The sequence below is a fragment of the Vidua chalybeata genome, chromosome 12 (genome assembly GCF_026979565.1).
Source record: "Vidua chalybeata isolate OUT-0048 chromosome 12, bVidCha1 merged haplotype, whole genome shotgun sequence".
Lineage (NCBI taxonomy): Eukaryota > Metazoa > Chordata > Aves > Passeriformes > Viduidae > Vidua > Vidua chalybeata.
This window is the reverse complement of record NC_071541.1, coordinates 19535127-19548565: the sequence shown is the minus strand read 5'-3', so window position 1 is coordinate 19548565 and position 13439 is coordinate 19535127. Positions and strand designations below refer to the sequence as shown.

At 46.9% G+C, this 13439-nt stretch overlaps 1 protein-coding gene and 1 long non-coding RNA gene across 8 annotated transcripts in view; one reads left to right on the top strand and one right to left on the bottom strand.

Annotated features, from left to right (window-relative positions):
- The window catches only part of IQSEC1 (IQ motif and Sec7 domain ArfGEF 1), a 278350-nt gene that overhangs the window by 177547 nt on the left and 87364 nt on the right, over positions 1–13439 (top strand). The gene's annotated exons all lie outside the window — the stretch shown is intronic.
- On the bottom strand, positions 7640–11985 carry LOC128793980 (uncharacterized). Its single transcript, XR_008432951.1, has 3 exons — positions 11908–11985; positions 10719–10813; positions 7640–7706 (listed from the first exon to the last, which is right to left on the bottom strand). It is a non-coding gene; the product is annotated as an uncharacterized LOC128793980 (long non-coding RNA).

The window sequence follows — 13439 nt, the reverse complement described above, 5'->3', positions numbered from 1 at the left end:
GGTTATGGTGGCCTTAAACCAGAACAGACTCAGTTATTGCTTAAATTCACTTAAAATTTAACCCACCATTCATTCTGTCACCTGATCTGAAATAATAATGAAATAAATCTCGATTTATCGGTGTAAGGAGGATTTCATTTCCTCTGCCACAAGCCAGTCCTGCAGCCTTGATGCATCTGAATGGTCACAAGTTCAGTTTTTTGAGGCAGAATTCCAGGACAGTCGGAGCTGGATCCATGATCCCACACGGATCAGGTGGTTTGTGACCTGCAGTGCTGTGGTTAGGGTTTAACCTGGGCTGGGGAATGGTAATTATTAATTTCTGAGCAGCAGTGGCTCTGCTGTGATCAAATAAAAGCTGCTGTGTTATCTAAGTGCCTCAGGGCGGTGTGAGCACCTATAAAAATCTGTGTGCGGGCACGTGGAGGAGAGGCAGGTGACTCTGGGGATGCATCATCCAGGAGCCTGCTCCCAGTGATAAGCAAAGCACTGCAAATCCATGCCACTGCAATCACAGGGCAATATTTTAATTATTCATGCAAAAAGAATTTGAGTGGCATTAATTGCAGCTGGTAAATTTGTCACCAAAGGCAGAAAAGGGGAATTCAGCACATTCGTTGTGCTTTGAAAGGCAGGTGAGGAAATGTTTTCACTTGTACAGAGTAATATTTTCTATTCTGCTTCCCACAAGACAAAGAGCACCTGTCCAAACAGCACATCTGGATAAACTGAATCCAAATGCTTTCAGGAGAGTGGGCCAAGGAATTCTCTCCAACATGTAATTAATTGTTTTATGGGGATGGGGAAAACAGAAGCCAGAGCAGTGCAAGTTAATGTAATTTTGATCTTGGAGGAGAAAGGAATGATTTAGACAATTGCTAATGTGTGGGAACCTGCTACTGATTTCTGACAGAACTGTGGAACAGCCAGAATGCAACTTAATTCTGCTGGCCTGGCTCTGTAACTGATGGGGCATTTATGGACTTGAATTGAAACAGACTTGACTTCTGTCTCAGAGCTTGCTGTGGGTTTGTGCAGGGTGCCAGGTGTCCAAGGCAGTGCTCTCCAAACCCTTTGATGTCATTCTGATAGCTCCCCAAACGTGGCTGTAAATCAGAATTACTGCAGAGCAGCGGGGTTGAAGTGGAGTCACAAGGATGCTGCACTACATAAATGTTAATATTCTCTTAGAACAATTGTGGTTCCATCTGTGGGTGACACAGAGGGCCTGAGGTGGCAGCTCTGGGGCAGTTTGGGCAGGAGAGTCCAAGCAAACAATGTGGATGTTTTAATAGGTAGTAGGTGACTAGCTAATAGGTGATTTTAATAGGTAATCTCAATTTTAATAGGTAATAGGTGAATGTAAAGCAGAGAGTCTGTATCTGGGGTTGGAGCCCACACTGAGTGGGAATCCTGTCCCAAGGAATTGGTTCTGTAAAGCTCAGCAAGCTGGTGAGAGGCAGATGGAGCTTTGGTGGAGGCAAACTGGATATGCTAAGATTATCTCAGACCTGCTCTGAGTCCCTCCAGAGTTTGGGAAGGCTGGAAGGATTTTGGTGGCTTCTCCCTTTGGAAACACTGCAGGTAGGATATGTTTCCAGGTATCAGGACAAATTGCTGATGAGTTTCCTGTTCTCTGTTGTGTCAGACACTCTCATTAATAACTCCCAGCACACAGGCTGGGATGTTTCAGAGGCAATTGCAGCTTGGACAGGCTGAGCACAGGGATGGGGAGCACCCTTCATCAGCTGCTGCTTAGAACTGACACCTTCAGCTGCACAGTCAGCCCTGGCTGGACGTTTGAGGATGGTTTTTCTATTTTCTAATCATTTCCTCCCATGGCAAACCAAACTCTCCCTTACTACTGCCTGAGGCCAGGGTTTACCAGCTGTCAGACTGCAATTAATCTATTTAAATAAATAATTTATTTTTAAATCTATTGAAATAAATAAGGCATTTCCAGCTGTAATGAAGATGTGTAAATGCCTTCAGGGTTCTGGCTCTTGGGGAGGAATCTCCTGTCACCCCTGGGCAGTGGGAGTTTCTACATTTAGAGTAAATGTACAATTACAAATGTCCAGTTTGCACATTCCTGGGTTCCTGTAGGGCACAGACCTGCCCATCTCATTTGGCTTGGAAGGATGAGGTGCTGGGCACACCCTGCAAGGATCTGACCTCTGCATGTTCTGGGTATTTGTGTAAATGGATGTTATGTCCCACCACGACATCACTTAGCTGGGATTTGGGCAGAGTGTGCAGCTGCTTTGCAGAAGTACAAACTAATCCCATTTTGGGCTAAAATAAGCCCAGTTTGTGGCAGAGTGCTGGTTCAGAGCCTCCCATTCCATTGCCCTGTTCCCCAGGGGATTTCCTCCAGCATTACCTCAGCATTTGGTGCCACAGGGCTCCATCACTGAAAGTGGCCACCGTGTTTCTCATCCCTCATAATTAATTCTGAATATCTTAACTGTAAACAGTAATTGCTTTACTTCAACACCGAGCTTAAGCACTGCTGGCTGTTACTGTTCACTCCAGGAAGTGTTTATAAAGAGAGGCACAAGCCCTCCCCCTTGGAGGTCCTGGGCAGTTTGGTACCACTTGGAGTGCTGAGCACTGCTGGTGGCACCAGACACCCAAAATGCCCAAGGTGTGCTGTGTCCTTGGGCCTGACTCCAGCTTGCTCCTCCCACAGCAAATTAAAGCCTATTCCCTCTCTCAGTGTGTCCAACAGAACAGTTCCTTCCTGGGAAAACATTTCCAGGGTGCTGTTTATGCCAATTCATCCCCCAGAGGAAAAGCTTGCTGAAGAGCAGGGAGGGAAGATGAATGCTGCTCATTTGCTGGAGAAGGGGACAGGCTGCAGCCTGTGCCAACTCAGCACAGAACCGTGCTCAATAACATCCTCTCATGCAGCCATTGCCCTTTTCTCCCCCTCTTGCAGTGATGCTCTGGTTCTGGTTGCTGCTGCCACGCTTCACATCTCCTGTCAGAAATGGAGGTACAGGTCATGGGGAGTTAATTGGGAGCTCAGCTCTTCCCATGGGCCACGGAAAGAGCATTTGGAAACAGAAATAAAAAAGCTGCCCTAATGTTCCTCCAGCCCTGGCCTTCAGAAGAGCTTTGACTCGTGTCCTTCACGGGCTGGGGATGGGGCTGAAGGATCCCTCGTGGGGTTTTGGGTGATGTCTGGCAAAGTGCAGTGAGCTGGCAGAATGAGAGGACACCAGACCAACCTTCCCTTTATTGTGGTAGGCACATTTTTCTCTCTTTCAGGATTTTTCATAGAGGAGCACAGAGGAAAGAAAGATAAAACAATTTCTATTTCTGCTCCATGTTTTTCCCATGTGGAATGTGTTTGGAGAATTGTTTACCTGGGGTGATTGCTTGGTTGGATTCAGGTGAGGATTGTTTGAGCCTGGTGGCCAATCCAACCCACCTGTGGCTGGACTCTCAGAGAGGGGCACAAGTTGTGGGTTAGTTAGAGATGGTAGTTAGAAAAAGTAAGTGTGTAGCTTTAGTATCTCTTTTAAATAGTATATTAATGTATTATAGCATAGTTATAATAAAGCAATCATTCAGCCTTCTGAACTGGAGTCAGACACCAGCATTTCTTCCCACCGGGTTCACCTGCATTTACAATACCTTTATCTCCACCTAAATACTTTTAAAATGCAGCTATTTTCAGGAGCTGTGAGGTAACACCATTCTTTTTGTGTTTCTGTCCTTCAGCTGAGCACTTGGCATTTTAGCAGGAGGGGTTTTTAAAGCTGACCTGGTTCTAAACTAGAGGATAAATTCCTGTTTGCTGGGTATCTCAAGCATTTTTCATATCCAACTCTTTGCTTGATTCACCAAAGCTCTGAGCAGTCTTACAACCAAATACACACTCACTAGTACAGGCAAAGGGGTGTTATTTCAAATATTGATATTTCCTATGGGTTTCTTTAGCTCTGTTTCCCCAGCTTTTCCTGTTAGTAAAGGTGGAAAGAGACCAGGTCTTCTTTACTTAGGAGGGGGAGAAAAAATGGTTATTTAAAGTGTATAAAAACTAATTACCATATCCAGGATTGAAAGCCAAGAGTTCTATTTCCAGCTCTCCTTAGTAGCTTCCTGAGTTTGTGTGAAACACCAGGTTTTTTTTTTTTTCATTTTAGGGAGAAAGAGCTGGTAAAACAATAAAACAGTTTTTCTAACAGATCAATTTAAGGGATTGATCTTTTGAATCAGTATTACAACTGGGAAGAGCTGTGCATATGCTGGATTGATGGACTGTAAAGAACACTCATCAAGAGGAAAATGGGAAAATGTTATTCCTCCTGTCCCACTTGTCACTCTGGTATTTATTTCCAAAGAGCAGCTACTCCTTGGGAAAATTGCAGCAGCTTGAAAGTCAGCTGTGCCTATGCTTTCTTTTCAAAATATATTGATTTTTACATTATTTTAGTGGCAGCTCTGTCTGTGCTCTCTGTCAGAACTGATGCTGGGTGGTTCCTGGGGCAGGAATCCCCCTGGGGAAGAGGTGGTGCTGTGACAGCGTTTATGGCAAAAGGGCACACCAGGAGTGCCACACTGGGAGATGGAAATCCCTGAGCCCCTGTCCAGCCCTCCACACTCTGACAGGAGGAGAATGAGGGGTGCTGCTGGCTGAGGCCACCGCTGGCACTGGTGAGAGGGGCAGGGGCTCTGGGTGATGGAAAAACATTGGGAAAAGCAGCAATTCCAGGGAGCTGAGGCTGAAATGGGAATTTCTGGGCTTTCAGCATCAATCCCTTCCACTTTAAGCAAGCATGTTGTATGTTTTTTTCTCACAGTTCAGTCATTTTTTGACACTTTACTGCTCACAGAACTAGAAATCTTTTCATTTCTGTCTTAATTCGCTTCCAGCTCATGCACTCTTGTGCCAATGCTAATTTTGGATTTCCAGCCCATATTCTCACCCCAGCTTGCAGTGCAAAGGTCATTCTGACCTTTCCTCTGGCTCTGTGGGACTCGGTGACCGGATCCTTGGCTGCTCACAGAGAAGCTCCCACTCCTCCAGGCAGCCAGGGCAAGGTGGGATTTGCTTTGCCTCAGATTTGGGTTGGACAGAGGCCTCAGCCCTGTCCCACAGCAGGGCAGACGTGGCGGTGAAGTTAAATCAGCAGCAGGAGCAGGCAGCATTCCCAGAGCAAAGTTCTGCTGCTGGGACCTTGCTGACACCCTTGGGCAGCTGGCAGGTTGTTGAGTTCTAGCTTCTTTTTTGCCAGGGGCAGGATTAAATGCACCAGACAGTATTTCTTGTTGGGACTCAGATGTTTGTTAGTTCTCATCCATGTCACAGTCTCACAAACCCTGAGTTCTGCAGCACTTCACTCTAACAAACTAAAAATGGAGCCATATCTCCCTCTTTACAAGGACTTTTAAGAATAAACTGTCCAATTAAGAAATGACACCTAAATTTTTACTTTTAACCCAATAACCAGCCACCCATGCCTGCAATTGGGACTTTTTTATCCAATTACACAAAACCACCCAAAACCTTGGAGAAGGAGGTGAAGGAGCAGCCTCTGCCTTAAAACCTCCATCTTGCTTTATATATATTCCTGTATTCTAAACCCTAAAACTCTGAGTTTCCCACCCTGTGATATCACACACTTCTTTTCGAACTCCACCCCCACAATCCCAGTTCTGCCATTCCATTTTGGAAGCTTCTCCATGGCTTCAGGTCAATGCAGTGTTCTCCTGGGGGTCAGTGCCTGGCAGCACAGAAAGTCTCAATTCCCAGTTTCCAGAGCAGTGGTTCCTTGCCAGGCAGCCCCTTGGCACTCCAACATTAATGACTTGAGTTTTTTTAGTGCCTAATTCCCAGGCTTTCCCTTATGTCCCTGATCTTGGATTGACAGTTCTACTGAAAAAAGCAACAAAACCTTCCCCAACCTCATGTAATTTTTACAACTTCTGGTTTGTAACACACCTGAAAGTCCCCACAGCAGCATTATTCTGCCTTACCTGTTTCTCTGGGATTTTCATTGCTGTGGGAAAACCGCCAGGGAGCTACAACAAACTCCTCCTGAACTGGAGGAGCTGTGCAGGTGTACCTGTGCATACACACTCAGCTCCCACAGGCATTCCTTCTGCTTCTTCACTTTAAATACGTTTGAGGAGTAAAGTCCTAGCATGGGAGGAAAGGAAAGGAAAGGGAAGAGAAGGGAAGGGAAGGGGAAAAGGGAAAGGAAAGGGGAAAGGAAAGGGGAAAAGGGAAAGGAAAGGAGAAAAGGGAAAGGAAAGGGGAAAAGGGAAAGGAAAGGGGAAAAGGGAAATAAATTTAATCTTTTGCTCCAAAATACCTCATTTTATCTACAGAGATGGGGCAGAACAGTAACACAGAAGATCCACAATTGTGTTGCACCTGCTACAAGATCTCTGATTTTATAGATCAAGTCCTTTAACACATTAGCTGAAAAAGTAATCAAGTTCTTGTCTTCATCTTCTGGGAGAGAATGGGAGGAGAAGCCTGCAGGTAAAAGCCCATCAGACAGAAAGCACAGAGGGGGCAGGTGAAGTAAGGAGCACTTTGCCTGTTAAATCTCTCCTTTGGGCAATATTGGCATTGATGGAAATGTTCTTTTTTGGTGACTTTTCTGATAGTTTGTCATTATAAGACACTGAAACTCACAGGTTTCTAGAAATAAGTTGCACATCATAACTTGTGCATTTATTGGGCATGTGGAGGTCTGTCCCTGGGAGGAGGGGAAAGCAACTCAGTGAGAAGGTTTGGGCAAGTCTGGCAGACAGGAAGTAGAACTAGAAATATTTTTCCAATATTTTTCTAGTATTATAAATATTTTTCCAATACCTTCCTACAGCTTCCTTTAGCCCTATTTCCCTCACTCTTTCTTTCTATGCAAAGAGGCCCTCTCTTCTTTATATAAGAGGAGGAGAAAAGGGGTTTTTAAAGTGAATAAAAATTAATTGTTACACCCAGATTGAAAGTCGAGAGCTCTATTTCCAGCTCTGTGGCTGGCTCCTGATTGCTCCTTGGCACGGGGGCACTCGTGACTCACATTCCAAAGGGCTCTGAAAGGAGCAGCTCCTGGTCCTGGATGAGCTGCACCAGCTGCAGGACCTGGGAGAGGGCAAGGCCAGGGACCACGTGGGACACTGAATCCTCCTCCCAAAAAAACCCAACCAAAAACCTAAAAAACAGCCCTAAAGCCAGGAAGCTTAGGGGATGGATGAGGGGGTTGGGTTTTTCCAGCCAGAAGTCTGCCTGGTCCCTGTCACTGTGCAACAGCTGAGAGTAGTGTCAAAATCTTAACCTCGCCCCATCTCCTGTGTCTTATCGGCACAAAGGGGAAGAAAAGATTTGAAATTATTTTATTCATAATATTTATCTTTTAACGTGGTTTCCTTGAACTATACAAGACTCTGGTCCAGTCAAACAATCCACAGAATTGTCCAGCAAAGCAAAAGCCACCCACAAAATTTTAAACTTGAGTCCACGTGAAGTCTGCAGTTTTCACTGATCACTGGGTGGGATTAAAAGCACCTGGCAGAGGCTCTGACCTGGGCACAGCCCAGCCCCCAGTACCTGTGTTCCAGTTGTTGCTCCTTGTAAGAATGTAGAAAATTTTCTCTTAAACTTCAGTTTCCTTTTTATTGCAGGCCAATATTTTCCTTGCACATTTTTTTCCTTTGGGCTGTTCTGCATCTGAGCCTCCATTTTTCTGAAAAATTAGTTAAATGCAAAAAAAAAAAAAAAAAAAAAAAAGCTGCAAATCTCAATAACAAAGAAAGCAAATCCTAATGATTCAGATTCAAAGCCCTTTTTTCAAGTCCAAGTGCTGAGTCCCTGTGAGAAAGAGATGAGCTGCTTTTTGCAAAATGGACCTTGGAAAATGAACCTCTTTCTTTGTAATATGCTTATCTCATTTAGTCACAGTCAAGTATTAAAATTTTATATCAGTCACGACTATATATTCATGGGCTACAGGTCCCAGGGATGATTTTCTGTGACTGGCATATTGGACCAGTTCTGAGGAGATACAAATGAGAAGTCTATGCTGGGAAGCCTGAACAAACTGTAGTTAAATATGGAGAAGTCTTAAAAATTAAATCAAGATTTTGCTCTTTTTTGGCCAGAAGTGTAAAAGAGAAAAAAGGCAAACATGAAATTACTGGAAACTGGGAAAAAGGACCAAATTCATCTTGCTTTCCTGAGGAATGGTCATGTGCAGGTGGCCTCTTTACCTAAGCAAGACATGAGAGGGTTTGCCTGACCCACCTGGTGCAGCTAAATCACAGCCCCTGCTTCAGTAAGAAATGGAACATAACCATGGTCAGGATATTCCAAATGCAGCTGCCAAGGATGTGTGGAAGGAATGCAAAGGAAATCAGGAACAGCGGGAGTAACTTGAATTTTGGGAAGCACTTGAGGTGCAGTAGGTGAGAGGTAGGCTGCTGAGAACTTCCCAAGGCCCTGGGGAGAGGAGGTGAAGAGCCAGGAGCAAATGCAGTGTGACAGGGAGGGGTCCCGGCAGAGCCCAGGGGGTGGCGGTGGAGAATGCCCCGAGGTTTTGGTGTAAATGAGCTCTGCACTGGGGGAGACACCAAACACTGGCAGGGTGGGAAGGGCGTTCCTGGAACTGCCCAAATTCGCGGAACTGCTCAAATTCCTGGAACTGCCCATCTTTGGGGGATGTGCGGCATGGACAGGGGAGGAAGGAGGGAGCGATGGCTGAGGGTGGTCAGTCTCAATAAGGAAGATCAAAGTGGAATCAACCGAATTACAGAGGTCAAACCCTTGTGAAAACTTGGATATTTAGAAACAATTTCTGCTTGCACTGAACCCAATGCAAGTACATAATTCACAGAATCCTGGAATGGTTTGGGTTAAGAGGGACCTCAAAGCCCATCCAGCTCCACCCTTGGCATGGCAGGGACACCTTCCACTGTCCCAGGCTGCTCCAAGCCCTGTCCAGCCTGGCCTTGGGCACCCTGTTCCCATGTTTTACCACCCTCATTGTAAAAAACTTCTTTCTTCTATTACATCCCAGATTATGCTGCCCTGAGAGTATTATCAGCCAACCTTTTGATGCATTTCCTCAAATATATTTGTGTCAACATTTGAATCTGCTTCAGTTTTCCAGTGCTGTGATTTCCCCCAGCTGTGCAGCGCTGTGCTGCTCCTGGGTGGGTTGCTTTGGTTATGATCACTCTGATTTTGGAGTGCTATTGTAAAGGCAGGTGAACCCAGTGGGAAGAAACTGTCTGACTCCAGTTCAGAAGGCTGAATTATTTCTTTATTATAACTGTACTGTAATACATTAATATACTATTTAAAGGAGATACTAAAACTACAAACCTACTTGTCTAACTACCATCTCTAACCCACAACTTGTGACCCTCTCTGAGAGTCCAGCCACAGGTGGGTTGGATTGGCCACCAGGCTCAAACAATCCTCACCTGAATCCAACCAAGCAATCACCCCAGGTAAACAATTCTCCAAACACATTCCACATGGGAAAAACATGGAGCAGAAATAGAAATTGTTTTCTTTTTCTTCTCTCTGTGCACCTCTATGAAAAATCCTGAGAGAGACAAGAATGTGCCTGCCACAGAGTGCAGTGACTGCAGCAGTCAGGCTCATCCTGGTGGTCCCCATGCCCTCCTCAGTGTGTGCCCTGCCAGCAATTAAACTTCAGCTGGGAAATAAGGAGAACGTGGCTGAGGCTGCCTCACTAAAGGAATGAACATACATCAAATAAACTGCAGCAAAGTGACAAAAAGAGTCCCTGCAAGGCCAGTGATGTGATGTTACAGGAGCCTGTGTCAGCCTCTGACTCAGGGAAGCTGGTGGCTTTGCCCACACACAGACAAATGGATCTCTTCTCTGGGAAGGGAGCAGCATTCCCAACAAAGGGGGTAGGGATCCTTCTCATCCCTGGGAAATGGCCCACGTCACCCTCAGCACACGCTGCAGTGTCTCTAGAGTGCAGTTACCAACCTGCAGAAGGAGAGCAGGGTACAAACTCCAGCCAGCCTCAAGATTATTCACTGTCACTGGTAAGGCTGTTCAGCATTTGAATAGATGCCACTTGTTTGGGGGTTATTTTTAATGAGTTAATGGGGTGTGCAGTGATTCTCCATTTTTAACCAAAATTCTTGCCTCTGACTTTTTTTGGGGTTTTTTTGCCTGTGCTTGCCCATCTGTGAAGCACAGCCAGTGCTAAGGGCTGCTGCCCCTCCCTCAGCCCTGGCTGGCAGCTGCTCCCTGCAGTGTGGAATGTTTGACACCATCTCAGGTGTTAGAGCAGCACCAGAGCCCCTCTGCAGAGCCAGTTTCACTGAGCTACAGCCTCAGACCTCGGGAGGGAAGAGCAAGGTGCAAAAGGACCTCCAGCAGCACAGCTCCAGCCTAGCGTGGAGCTGCCCTCAGCCACTCACTCACTGTTGTTCTGCCTCTAAAATAGCCAGGATGAAAATGAAAATATATACAGGGAACGTATTTCTCTATTTCCCAGATTTTCACCCAGCACTGGCTGAGCTTTGTTTCAGTCCCCAGCAGTTTCCCCTCTTTGCAGATGAGCTGGAAGGTGTCAGCTACAGGATTCACTTCTGTTTCCACAGACAGCAGCAATGAAATCATCTGGCTTGATGCTCTTGCATATCTCTGTTGCTGGTCCTAAATTATTGCCAGCAATATAGCTAAAGCTGCTCTCTGTGCTGTAATTTCTTACCTCTTGCCTGGGCATTATTCTAAAGGTGATTGAAATGGCACTGGGGGTGACAGCACATAGTTGCTACCTTCAGGTCTGTTTTGGCAGTCAGTAGTCTAGAATAATAAAAAAAAAATCTTAAAAATTAAATCCTGTGAGATTATGGTGAAAAAAAATGTAGTGAAAATGAATTGCTCAGGAGTGGTTTCATTTTGACCCCTATAATTCTCAGAGGCCATAGCTGTTGCATCCAGCAGGTAACATTTGCTTGAGTTTATCTGCTTTTATTAATATGCTTAGGGAAGGTTTTCTGAATTCATGAAGGTGCCAAGACCCTTTGCAGTTGTATTTATGGGCTAGAGAACCATCCTGGCCAGGCACTGGAGCCAGGACACGTCAGGACACCTCCAGGGTATTAAATCCATCGCAGTCTGGGTAACCCCAGTCCAGAGCTGAATTTGACAGGCCAAGCTGGAGTGGTTTTGCTCTGGGTGGCAGAACCAAGGCAGTGTCTGGCCATACTGCAGTGTCCCAGACTGAGGTTTCCCAAGGAAACAAGGGATTGTTGGAATGGCTCGCTCAGCCATGGGCACTGGTGGCCCGGCAGGTGCCTTGGCTCTCGGGCAGCGCTGGCACAGAACGTGTTCTTGCTGGGGAGGAGCTTGGAATTGTTTCCTTAGGCTGTGCTAAAATATGAAATACACAGGCTGTGTGCTCTGTCTGTGCACGGGCCTGGAGGGCTGGGATGGGGATTTTGTTCAGTGGCACATCCCAAACCTGGCACATCCCACAGCCCTGGAGGGGCAGGCACGCAGGATGGCAGCTGTGAGCAGGAGCTGGGGCCCCCAGAGGCAGGAAGGAAGGACAGTTCAGACCGATGCCCTTTTAGCCACAATTTGCAATCTGCAGCCGGTCAAAGCAAAGCTTCCTGACACTTTTATCTTGTCTGTGGGCCTGCTTTAGGACAAGGGTAATTCTGATAAATCCTTGTGAGTGTTTCCCTGAGTTTCCAGGGGTAAAGAAAAGTGAGGTCAGAATTGCGTGGTGTTGAGCTTTGTCTGCTTTGACATTGAGGGAGACCTCCCCTGAGAAGGTGCTGGACTTCTGGCTCTTCTGGCTGATGTAAAAGGTGCCAATGACACGGTTTTAAAGCAAACCAGCCGCTCCAGTGTCATTCCACAACTTTTATCAGGATTTCTGCCAACACTACCTTTCCTGGGACCAGAGCCCCTTTGGACTCCTCACGCTCTGGTTGGTTTTCCCGTGCCCCTGTGCCTCATCCCAGGTGTCTGAGCTCCACACTGGGAGCTTTTCTGCCTCTGAAGGTCAAAAATCCTCGTGGTGACGTCACAACTGATGTGCTTCCAAACGGGCTGAGCCCACGGAATCACTGCGAGGTTTCGGGATGAAAACATAAGGAGAAGTGAATCAGCTCTTATGAAACAATGACCTCCTCCATCTCCCCAAACAGTGCAGTAAAAATAACACCAAGGAACCAAGCTGTTCCCAGAGTGAAAAAGGGATCAGCTCAGGGCTCTGACGGAGCAGGAGGATGGATGCCCTCCTCCAGCCAGCCCCAGCCAGCTCATTGCTCACCCTCACTCCAGCTCCAGCTGCTCTGGAAGCATGCAGCCTCGATACTCTCGGGTTTTACTCTAATTATTGCGGCAGTGATAGAAATTGTTCTTACCAATGTGGATTTCAATACCATTTTGCACTTATTCAGCATCTTTGCATGGAAAATCTCAGAAGTGCTTAACAGAAGGCAGTGGAAATCATCTCCAGTTTTTCCTCAGGGGAAGCTGAAGCAGGCTGGTAAGGACCTCTGGTGTGGACTGATAGTTCTCTGATTTTGGAGAGGCAGCACACTCAGATTTTTAGGGTTTTTTGCTGTTCTTTCCCCCCCTCTTTACTGGAAAGCCGTTCCAGGAGGATGCAGGAGGTGCCTCAGTCACTGGGAAGATGTCTGAGATTTTGGGCTGGGTGTGTTTTGACCTTGAACCCTGAAGAGAGAGCCGTGTGCTGCTCAGTGACAGATTGCATGGCCAGGATGAGGAATCAGATCACAGATCACCTCTCTGCAGAAGGGTCTCCCTGGACACACTGTCATCCAGCAGGGACCTCACGCAGGAGACAGGTCCTGGCTGCACTGGAGGCCTTGGGCTCGTGCCAAAGGAACACCTGAGAAGGATGAGGAGACGGGAGCCCAGCACACAGGGCTGCTCCTGCAGCCTTTGTGCTTCTGTACTTCCCTTCCCAGCTGAATTTCCTTCCTCCTGGTTCTGTGTGGCCACATTCCTGTGCTCGTGTCCACGGCCCTGCAGGGAGCTCACCTGGCGGCCCAAGGCTTTGTCCCAAACACGCCTCAGCTCCCAGGCCCTTGCAACACCATATTTCTCCTAAAATGGGATGACATTTCTCCTTAAAGGGATGAAAAATCCCCTGTGTCTCCTAAAAGCATCCACTCCATGTCCCCCTGCAGAGGAGAGCTGAGAGCTTGGAGTGATGAGGGGTATGGGAAGGAGCAGTCCCTGAGACAGCAAACTGGAAAGGTTTCCTGTCCATGAGGAGGGACCAGGACAAAGATTAGGGAAGGAGAAGGAACAGCCAGCAGATGACCCAGTGGGGTTTGGGACTGAGCCTGGTGCAGCCCCTGGTTACCAGGGAGCTGGGGAGGGTTTCTCACGAGGGGAACACCTTGTCTGTGAATCCTGAGTCACATTTCTGCCGTGCTTCCCAGTC